This window comes from Choloepus didactylus, chromosome 12, assembly GCF_015220235.1.
Source record: "Choloepus didactylus isolate mChoDid1 chromosome 12, mChoDid1.pri, whole genome shotgun sequence".
In the NCBI taxonomy this organism is placed as follows: Eukaryota; Metazoa; Chordata; class Mammalia; order Pilosa; family Megalonychidae; genus Choloepus; species Choloepus didactylus.
In genome coordinates this window covers 21,929,350-21,940,198 of record NC_051318.1, presented here as the reverse complement: position 1 = coordinate 21,940,198, position 10,849 = coordinate 21,929,350, and the positions used below count along the sequence as shown (strand labels likewise).

The following is a 10,849-nucleotide window of genomic DNA, read 5'->3' as shown; positions in this document are numbered from 1 at the left end:
AATTCTGAGTGAGAGGAATTTCCAGCCAAGAATACTTTATCCAGCAAAGCTCTCCTTCAAATTTGAGGGAGAGCTTAAATTTTTCACAGACAAAGAAATGCTGAGAGAATTTGCTAACAAGAGACCTGCCCTACTGGACATACTAAAGGGAGCCCTACAGACAGAGAAACAAAGACAGGACAGAGAGACTTGGAGAAAGGTTCAGTACTAAAGAGATTCGGTATGGGTACAATAAAGGATATTAATAGAGAGAGGGAAAAATATGGCAAACATAATCCAAAGGATAAGATGGCCGATTCAAGAAATGCCTTCACGGTTTTAACGTTGAATGTAAATGGATTAAACTCCCCAATTAAAAGATATAGATTCGCAGAATGGATCAAAAAAAATGAACCATCAATATGTTGCATACAAGAGACTCATCTTAGACACAGGGACACAAAGAAACTGAAAGTGAAAGGATGGAAAAAAATATTTCATGCAAGCTACAGCCAAAAGAAAGCAGGTGTAGCAAAACGTTCACAGAGCTGTACTTGACCGTATTCTTAGAGACAAAGCAGAATTACACTTGTAACAAAAAAGGGAAAAAACATTTTTAAGTTGATAATTATAAATAGAGTATGTAACAATTTTCTACTTTATTTCAGCACAATTTTCAGCATACAGTCTACTATTTTTCAAGATAAAATGGCTTAAAATTTCTATTGGCTATTTGAAAACAAAAATCAAGTAAAAACAAAAACAGTGGGTGCACATTCTGCTCTCTGTTAAACTCTTATTTCAGATTTATTATTCCTTTTCTTCTTTGCATCTGTCCTTCTTTTCTTCATTATTTTCCATCGGCTTTTTTACATTTTCAACAATCTCATCCCTTTGCTATTTGTCCTGAGTCCATTGCAACTGCTACCTGATGTTTTCAAATTAAAGTGTCCTCTGCCTTATTGAAAAGTGCCATGACCTCTTCCTCTTTTGAGCTAATAATCCACACCATCATCTCTTCTCACATCTTCTTGCTCTTTGGAGTATATTCTAGATCACGCTCTTCTTCCTTCAGTCTTTTGAAAAGTAGCAGCTGAGTTGTATGGACCAGTATTTGTCCCAGCAAAAACTCCTCTGGCTCTTCCTCTGCCTCTAATTCAAAAAAAGGTTCCTCGTGGTTGGCTAACACCGGCCAAGCCTGACTATTCTTTGAGCTCATGGTGAGTTTTAAATTCTCCTTCTCTTTCTTTCTTACTTTCCTTTACTCCTTGAGAACTGGGAGAAGAAGGCGATGCTCAAGAGCTTGAAGATGGAGAATGAGCTTGCTCTCTACTTTTATGTTTGCTGTCATCTTTATAAGATTTGTATCCTTTCTATCTTTTGGAGTTTTTCCCTGCTTTCCTGAGCTACTGGGATCCCTGGAGCCCTTGGAATCCTCCCATTCTTTACTTCTTTCCTTTCTACAATGATCAATGTCATTGATCAGCGGAATCTCACCTTACTTTTTTTATCTCTCTTTTGGTTTTCTTCTTGAAAAACTCTCTCTTCTCCTGCTAGGCAGGTCTGCTTCCTCGGGGCACTTGGAGAGACCTCAGTTCTCCTCTGGCTCTCAGGGCTCTTTCGCTGGGCACTCTGCTCTTCGGTGGCTTCCTGAGAGAAGTGAACCTCCCGTTTAGGGCCAGTCCAGCTGGTTTGAAGTATTGCTCTTGAACGTGATGAACCAAGGACACAATGTGTTGAGCACATGACTCTGAAGTGTTTTGCTGGCCCGTGGCAACTTAATGTGGTCAAAGATGGGTTGGAATTCTTGCTCCTCCTTGACCGAATGGACTGGAGTTCTAGCAGGTGGCCTGTCTTAGTCAAGGAAGCAGATCTGTTCCATCAAGAGGAACAAGTGCCATTTGAGTTTGACTTCAGGATGGTGAGACTCACTGGCTCTCATTTGGATCCTAAGTGGGCTCTCCTCTAGGAAAGCAGACTTTTCTTGTGCTTCCAGATTCTTGTGTAGAGGAGGATGGTAATCAAAGAGGTCTTTGAGGTGATTGAGTTTCTTTCTTTACTGTTACTCTCAGAACTTTTGTCATCTTCCTTGTGTTTATCCTTTGCAGTGCTAGGCCTTTCCACTACGTATCCAATCTCTTTGAGTTTATAATTTTTTTCTTCTCTAAATCCATCACTTTCTCTATTGCGTTTCAGTGAAACTTTAGACTTGTACCTGGGTCCTTCCTCCTCAGCATTCTAGCAAGATGTAGTAGCAAGATTTTTACCCTGATCTGTGAGAACTGATTTCCTGAACTCTCTGTAATACTGTCTCCTCTGTATCATCCCCTTCTGGATCAAACTTTTGTTTTCCAGATTTTTTTTTTTTTTTTAATCACTGAAGTAATCTAGAGCTTCCCAATCTTCCCATTCACCCTCTGTCCTCCCTTTTTCTTATCCTCTCTCGTTTGGGGCCTCTTTATCCCTGGTAATACACCTATCCAGCAGGAATATTCTAGACTCTTCATCTGTGAACCTTTTTACGAACTTTCCAGTCTTTGCAGTTTCCTGATCTCTACCATCAGGATAAAATGAGGAACACTCCCTAGTCTCACCTGTTTAATAGCTGTGCTGGTAAAGGGACCGATTCCAGGGGATTCCTACTCACTGTCTTCCCACAATTTCTCCCACATTAATTTTTTTTTAATTCAGTTTTACTGAAATATATTCACATACCATACAATCATCCATGGTGTACAATCAACTATTCACAGTATGATCATATAGTTATGCATTCATCACACAATCTATTTCTGAACATTTTCCTTACATCAGAAAGAATCAGAATAAGAATAAAAAATAGAAGTAAAAAAAGAACACCCAAATCATCCCCCCTGTCATTTATTTTTTATTCCCATTTTTCTACTCATCCATCCATATGTTGTGTGATCCACAAGGTTTTCACAATCACACTGTCACCCCTTGTAATCTACATTATTATATAATCATCTTCAGGAGTCCAGACCACTGGGTTGGAGTTTGGTAGTTTCAGGTATTTACTTCTAGCTATTCCAATACATTAAAACCTAAGAGGTGTTATCTATATAGTGCATAAGAATGTGCACCAGAGTGACCTCTCGACTCCATTTGAAATCTCTCAGCCACTGAAACTATTTCGTCTCATTTTGCATCCCCCTTTTGGTCAAGAAGATACTCTCAGTCCCACGATGCTGGGTCCACATTCATCCCCGGGAGTCATAGTCTGCGTTGCCAGGGAGATTTACAACCCTGGGAGTTGGGTCCCACGTAGGGGGGAGGGCAGCAAGTTCACTTGTCGAGTTGGCTCAGTTAGAGTGAGAGAGGGCCACGTCTGAGCAACAAATAGGCACTCGGGGGAGACTCTTAGGCATAATTATATGCACGTTTAGCCTCTCCTTTGCAGTAACGCGCTTCATAAGGGCAAGTCCCATGTTAGAGGGCTCGGCACATCAAACTGCCAGTCCCAATGTTTGTGACAACATCAACACCAGTCCAGGTGAGGAAGTCCAACACTTCTGCACCTTCCCCCAGCTCCTTGGGGTGGGGGAGGCTGTAAATATATTTTTTATTCTCTGCCCAAATTACTTTGGGATGTGTCACTGTTTCACTCTAACCCATACTAACCTACCGTATCTCACTTCCTATTCAAAATTCCATGTAATTGTCCCACATTAATTTTTACAACCCAAGTTCCACTGGCTCTTTTCCCAATCTCGGATGCAGTGTCTCTCCCAGTTCCTTCTGAGACAATCTTCCGTCGTCCTTCCCCTTTGCTTTCCCTCCACCCAGTGAGGTCTGCTTCCCGGAAACCTTGTGGAGAGGCGTGCACACCTCCTCGGTCATCACAGAGTTGCAGTGTGGCGATGCTGACCTGGGTGCTGTCTTCAGGGGCTCCCTGAGTTGTAAACCGTCCAGGTGCCAGTGAGCCCCAGGTTCTGCACACAAATGAGAAGAATGCCTCTTTTGCCCAATTAAGTGCCATACCTTGTCACCAGACACCTCAGCAAAGCCATTCTGGCCTGCCTTTCCTTTCTTCAGAGAGCTCAAGTGTGAGCTCATGGAGCCTGGTTGAGGGGTAATCGATAGCTGAAGTAGAGATCATATTGTGTGCCCTTTCCTGTCAAGAGCATCAAAAACCCTTTCCCATTATCTTTCTGCCAAACAAAACAACAGCAAAAACACCTCATGCATTTGGTTCCTACTTGTTTCCGTTTCCAGTTCAGCAGATATGAAACCTGTCTGAATCCCAGTCCAGGCACCAGTTGGAGGGACGTGATGCATCATCGTCAGCCCTCTCTGCTTCCTCTGCCTGGCAACAAACAGGCAACCAGACCCCATTTCCCTGTCGCGTCCAAAGGGAAGTCACCAGAGACTTAGCAAGATCCGTGTATTCCGGAGTTGTTTCTGGACTACCATTAGTGATTTTACAGATACCCTGATTCAGGTATCCTGTGCCCATAAGAATGGTTTAACCAACTTAAGAACATGTTACAGCCAGACAAATAATACCCATAGCCAACACGTGTATGGTGATTAGTGTGCTCTAGGCACAATCCCAAGGGCTTTAGGTATAGAAGACCACAGACCCTCACCTGTAATTCTGAAATCCCAAAAGCTCTGAAAAGCAAAATATTATTTATAACTCATTTGGTGGCAATCCTGATCTGGAATGAAGTGAGGCTATTTGTGGGGTTCATTTATCCTACTTAGTATAACAAGTCATACTTTTTGCTGCAGAAATGGTAATATGTTTGATTACACAGTGCTGTGCTTTCCAGAATCCAAAAGATATTCTGAATTCCAAGACACCCTGGGCAGTAATGTGATCAGATAAAGGATCACAGGCCTGTATTAACTCTTTTGAGTGAAAGAGACCAAAACAACAAGCAAAATAAAAAAATGACAACATTTCTCAACCCGCGATGGGGTAAATGTCCCCTGCACCCAGGCGTTTTCCCGTTGGGGATAGACATGGCTGTGGAAGACATGGCTCCCTGCCCTTTCTGGACCTTGCCCCAGCTGCCCTGCCCAGGGCCCTCCCATCGCAGGTAGAAGCAGAGGGAAGGAGCAGGGAGACTGGCTTCAGTCACCCACGGTGCATGTGGGAAGACGGGGCAGGCCGGCTCCTGGGCCAACTCCCAGGTGCTGAGTGGGGCGTGCACCCGAGGGTGAATGCCGATTAGCTCAGGGTCGCAGAGAGGGTGTTTTAGCAGCAGCTTGGGAAAAGGCCCAGAAGGAGGCCTGGAGGAGAAGACTGGAAGCTGAAATAGGAGCCTGAAGAAGAGATGAAAATTGAGAGACTCAGAAGCTGTGAGCTGTGAGATGAGGACTCACATTATGTGCATATTATCCTCAAAAACTAATAAAATATCTATTTCTTGTGAATGTGTTGAAAAGTTGATTCAGTTTTGGGGCAGCGGGGTGGGGAGGATACATCAAAATATTTAGTCTGGCTTTAAAGCCGTCACAGGCTATGAGCAGAGGCTGCCACCTGCAGGATATATTTGGAGAACTAGGTTGCAGGAGCTATTTGGTTTGTTAACTAAGACAATGCTCAGCTACAACTTAGATGAAATCACCATCCTGGGACTGAATGAGCAGTGCGTGCTCAACGTCACTTCCAAATGGTTTACCTCAGTGTACAAGTGACCACAATTAACTGGGACAGTCCTTGGTTTAGAAGACAATGAAGGAATCCTCACCAAGGGCCATGTTACAGCCTTTGAGAGGGTGCCTTGTTAAAAAAAAAGGGTGTTTAAAATGTAGAGCTAGTTGTACACAGTGGTATATGAGTTTAATAATGTACTAAGATTGTAATGTCTGTAACGTGATGTGGTTGTAATGAGAACGCTTAAGAATATTTGTGAAATTGAAGGCTAGAAATTGGTATTTTTTTTATAAGCGCCATCTTTTAGCACATTTGTAGGTTAACAGAAAAATTACAGAGAAAGTACAGGGTTCCCGTAAAACACCGCCGCCTACCCACACCCCACATATACATAGTTTTCCCTATTATTAACATTTTGCTGTAGTGTGGTACATTTGTTACAAATGATGAGTCAATATTATTATATTAACTGAAGTCCACAGCTTACATTAGGGTTCACTCTTTGTGTTTAACAGTTCTATGTGTTTTTTTTTTTTAATTTATTTGGCAACATATATAGGACATAAAATTTCCCATTTAACCACTTTCAAGTATAGAATTCGGTGGTGTTAATTACATTCACAGTGTTGTGCTACCATCTCCACTGCCCATCCCCAAAACTTTTCCATCTCCCCAAACAGAAACTTTCCCATAAAGGATTAGCTCCCCATTCTCTGCTCCCGCCTCTGCTCCTGGTAACCTCTAATCCACTTTCTATCTCTATAAATTTGCACATTCTAGTTGTTTCATATAAGTGAGTTCATGCAATAATTGTACTTCTGTGTCTGGCTTATTTTACTCAACGCTATGTCTTCAAGGTTCATCCATGTTGTCGCATGTATCAGAACTTCATTCCTCTTTACAGTGGAATAATATTCCATTGTATGTAGATACCATATCACATGTTGTTTATCCATTCTAGAAATTAGTATTTAACCAGTCCCTCATGGCTACATAATTTCTTGAGAAAGCAGAGTCTTTCTCCTGGAAAGAAGAGGTGGTCTGTGGCAGATAAGCGCTTTCTCCCCTTTCACTGTGCAGCATCAGGGTCTCTGTGGATTATCCCCACCAACAGAGAAAAAGAGCCCATCTCAAAAAAAATCTTGCTTGACCCCATTTCCTTTCAGCTTTGACATGTTTCTCGGCTCTCCAATTTTTGGCCAAAAGCCTCCAAACATGTCTATATTTGTAGTCTCTATTTCCTTATATACCATTCTCTTCTCAACTCACCTAAAGAGGGCTTATCTCCACCGCTCCAATGAACTCACTCCCTGACGGCTCACTGACCACTTCTCCTTGTCTGATCCAGCAGCATTGGATGAAGTTGATCACACCCCCATCCCTCTCTATCCCCTTGCCCTGTGTTAGTTTTTATCCATAGCACTAATCATAACCTGACTTTATATTGTGCATTTGTGAGCTTGTTTATACATTTCCTGTCTTTTTTTACTCGAATGTAAGCTTCCTGCAGGCAGGGACTTTGCCTGTCTTGCTCTCTGCTGAATCCCCCGAGTCTATCACAGGGCTTGGAACTTAGGAGGGACCTGTCTTAGTTTGCTAATGCTGGAGAATGCAAAACACCAGAGATGGATAGGCTTTTATAAAACGGGGGTTTATTTCACTACACAGTTACAGTCTTAAGGCCACAAAGCGTCCAAGGTAACACCTCAGCAATCGGGTACCTTCACCGGAGGATGGCCAATGGCGTCTGGAAAACCTCTGCTAGCTAGGAAGGCAGCTGGCGTCTGCTCCAAAGCTCTGGCCTCAAAACGGCTTTCTCCCAGGACGTTCCTCTCTAGCAAGCTTGCTCCTCTTCAAAACATCACTCCCAGCGGCACTCCCTTCCCTCTCTCTGAGTCAGCTCATTTATATAGCCCCACTAATCAAGGCCCACCCTGAATGGGCGGGGCCACGCCTCCGTGGTAACATCTCATCAGAATCATCTCCCACAGCTGGGTGGGGCACACTCCAAGCAAATCCAGCCAGCACCAAAACTTCTGCCCCACACAAGACCACAAAGATAATGGCATTTGGGGGACACAGTACACTCAAACCAGCACAGGACCCAACAAATATTTTACTGAGTGAGCAAATGAATGTGCTTGGGGTGGTTGGGGGCCCTTGCCCCACCTCCTGCTGAGTCAGAATCCTTGGGCCTTGGGCAGCAGGCTAGCACTGGCCATCTGCTCCTAGAGACAGGCCATATGCTCACAAGCAGTGCAGTGCCAGGGACGGCCCAGGAGAGGCAGGCTTCAAAAGCAAACACCGGACCAAGTACCTCTACTCCTGGTAGTAAGGGGGACGGGAGATTCTGGAAGGCTCTCCCCCTCCAATACGACACGATGCTGGGTAAACCAACAGACATTTTCAGTGCGTTATTGAGCACATAACAAAGATAAACCCCAAGGGATCTATGGAAAGAAAGAGAGTTGTCAACTTGTGACTCTGAGACTCCCTCTGGGTTGCCTAGCAACATGCTTTCTGGCTGTGGATGAGTGAAGAGCAGTCAAATGCAACCTGGGGGAGAACTGGCTGAATTTTAGAAAAGTTGTATTGAATGAGAAAAGCAGGTTACATAAGACTACATACAGTTTGGGATCACTTTTATAAAAACCAAAAACCAGGCAAAACGAATACATTGTTCTGCAATATGTAAGTGCTTCTGGAGAGCACGGGGGGTAGGAAAGAGGCATCAGTGACATCGGTAACATTATTGCTCTTAGGTTGGATGGTGAGTTCATGGGTATGGTGTGATTTTAACATTCTTCATATATTAATAGGTGACATGCCTTCTATTCAATGCATACATTATTCATAACAAAATATTTTTATTAAAACCAATAATGATTTTTTTGTATGTGTTTGTTGTCTGAAAAGTTTGCTGCCTGTAAGCCAACTAAGATGCTTCTAATTGAAGGGGCATAGGCATCTGAATAAATAATAACTTGAAAACCATTCCAACCTCAGTTTCCCTATATGGGAAAACCAAAGCAACAGAGAGAAGTGCAAGGTTGTAGGGCCTGGTGTAAGGCACTGCCCTTGGACTTGGAGATACCCGTGTCAGTGGCACTTTCCGGGTGCACTGCGAGTGGGAAGAAGTCAAGCTCTTGATGTCCTTTCCAGCCGGTCACTGGGAAGGGGAGACCTGGTCCCCTCGGGGGTTCAGACTTTGCAGGAAGCCTTCCAGCGTGACGCTGAAGCAGGCTGGACACGTGGCGCAAAAGCTGGTCGGCACGGAAGCAATTAAACCAAAGACTTGAGGGTGTATCTTCTTACAGAAAGAGCAAGGGAAGGAGGGGCAAGCAATTAATTGCTTTAATTGCTCATTATTTTGGTTCTTGCCAGGCAAAAATCAAGAAGTGCTCAGGTGAACACCTGAGTTCAGACACCCTCCTCTTTTCTCCCATTATGTAGCAGCAACCAGAGCCAGTATTGAAAATCCTTTTCTATTCTACTGGTCCACAGGCATAAGGAAACCAAAATAAACATGTTGTATCCATAATTTTAGGTTCACTGGAATCTTTCCTCTATCTCCTGTCACCCCTACCCCTGAAAACCAAGTTCTCCAATCCAGCGGAACCTAACTTTGTGAGGACAGGATGCACAGAATTCCCAAGGAGGTCACTGGGAGTGATGGTGATGAGGCCACTCCTAGTTCCACCCCTTGGTTTACACATAAGCATATTATGACTTTTCAGGACACAGCATCGTGTAACTTGCCATTGATTCAAAGTATATGCCATGTCTTCAAGGATGCCATCCCAACTCCACGGGTTTTCATCTGCAAGCAGGTTTCTTACCTGTGCTGGTAAGAGGCCACTTCAACTTTCTATTAGGGAGGCAGCTTCTGAGTGATGTGGTATATAGCAGGACCGATGGATCCCATGGTCATGTGCTTATTGTCATTCTTCCATTTTGTCCAAGGCAATGTTGTGTGGGGTCTCATGATGATAAATCACACACTCTGTGAGCTCTTAGAGAGTAGTCCTGGACAAGGCACTGCAGGTAAGGAAGAGAAACCTATATCCCAAATATGTTTCAGTCTCAGCAAGGATAAATCTCAAAAAAAATCTCCAGGGTAGGTAAGATCCAGTGTAATCAATTTGCTATCATTGAACTCTTCTTCTGATGGTCATATATTTAGCATCAGTAGTAGCAACATCAGCCTTTGGGAGATGGAGTATATGCTGTTGGGTCCATGCATTGTCTCCACACCACAATGGCTACTCCATTAATTGGCCTATTGTATAAACACTGGGGTGGCTGATGACAGAGGCTGGCTGACCTGCCCTGGACAAGTCATCCTACGCACCCAACTGTTCAGCGTCTCTTCTGCTGTGATGCTCTCTGGTGAACACTGATGTGAGATATGCAGGTCCATGCACTTTGCACCCACTCTCATAGATCCATCCATGTGTCTCTTCGCCAGGGCACTGTCACATGTCTTCCAACCTTGCTCCATCCAGGCCTTTGATAACTAACCAAGCCATTTGCTGCCTCTCAGAAGTCCATGTATTTTCTTATCTCAGCCCTTTTCTCCAACTACAAGTTGATGACCATGTCTACTGCCTAAAGTTCCACCCACTTGGAGGATTTCCTCTCACCACTATCATTCAGGGCCATCCTTGACAGAGGCTGTAGGGCAGCAGTTGTCCATTTCCAGCTTGCCCCAATATATTAACCTAACAGCTATATGATCCAGAGGTTTTTACATCTTCCATCAGCTAGTCCTAGGGAACCCCTTATAATCCCATAGGTGTGATCAGAAGGAGGGGTTTAATGCAATGGGGAAGCAGAATTAAAGTTACCCGCAGATGATTAACTTCTCTTTCTGCTGCTCTCATGTTCTCATTCCTGTGCCACCTGGAAACACTAAAATAGGATAAAGGAGATCACGAAGGTTCTGAATGAAGATTCAATGCTATAGATAACAGTGGCCTCCTTGTAGAAGTGGACTCTCTAGAAAAGTCCATCCAGCTTCCTGTGTCCATTCCCAAGAATTCCCAGACTAACCCCTCCTCACATGTCCTCCCTCCTCCCTCCCATCACATTCCTGTCACCCTCTTTTCCTTTGTCATTACGAGGATACCAACTAAGGTATTATTCCTTGAGAGACAGAAATCATTTTTTTAATATAGACTTCTTTGAGAGAGCAATGCTTTTACATAAAAGATTTAATTTATAATGGTAAAATTTCAAACACTA

The 10,849-nt window shown here is 43.6% G+C and overlaps 1 pseudogene; it reads right to left on the bottom strand.

Annotated features, from left to right (window-relative positions):
- Positions 1 to 789: 789 nt before the first annotated feature.
- Positions 790 to 10,106, bottom strand: LOC119506787 (annotated as a pseudogene).
- Between the last annotated feature and the right edge of the window lie 743 nt (positions 10,107 to 10,849).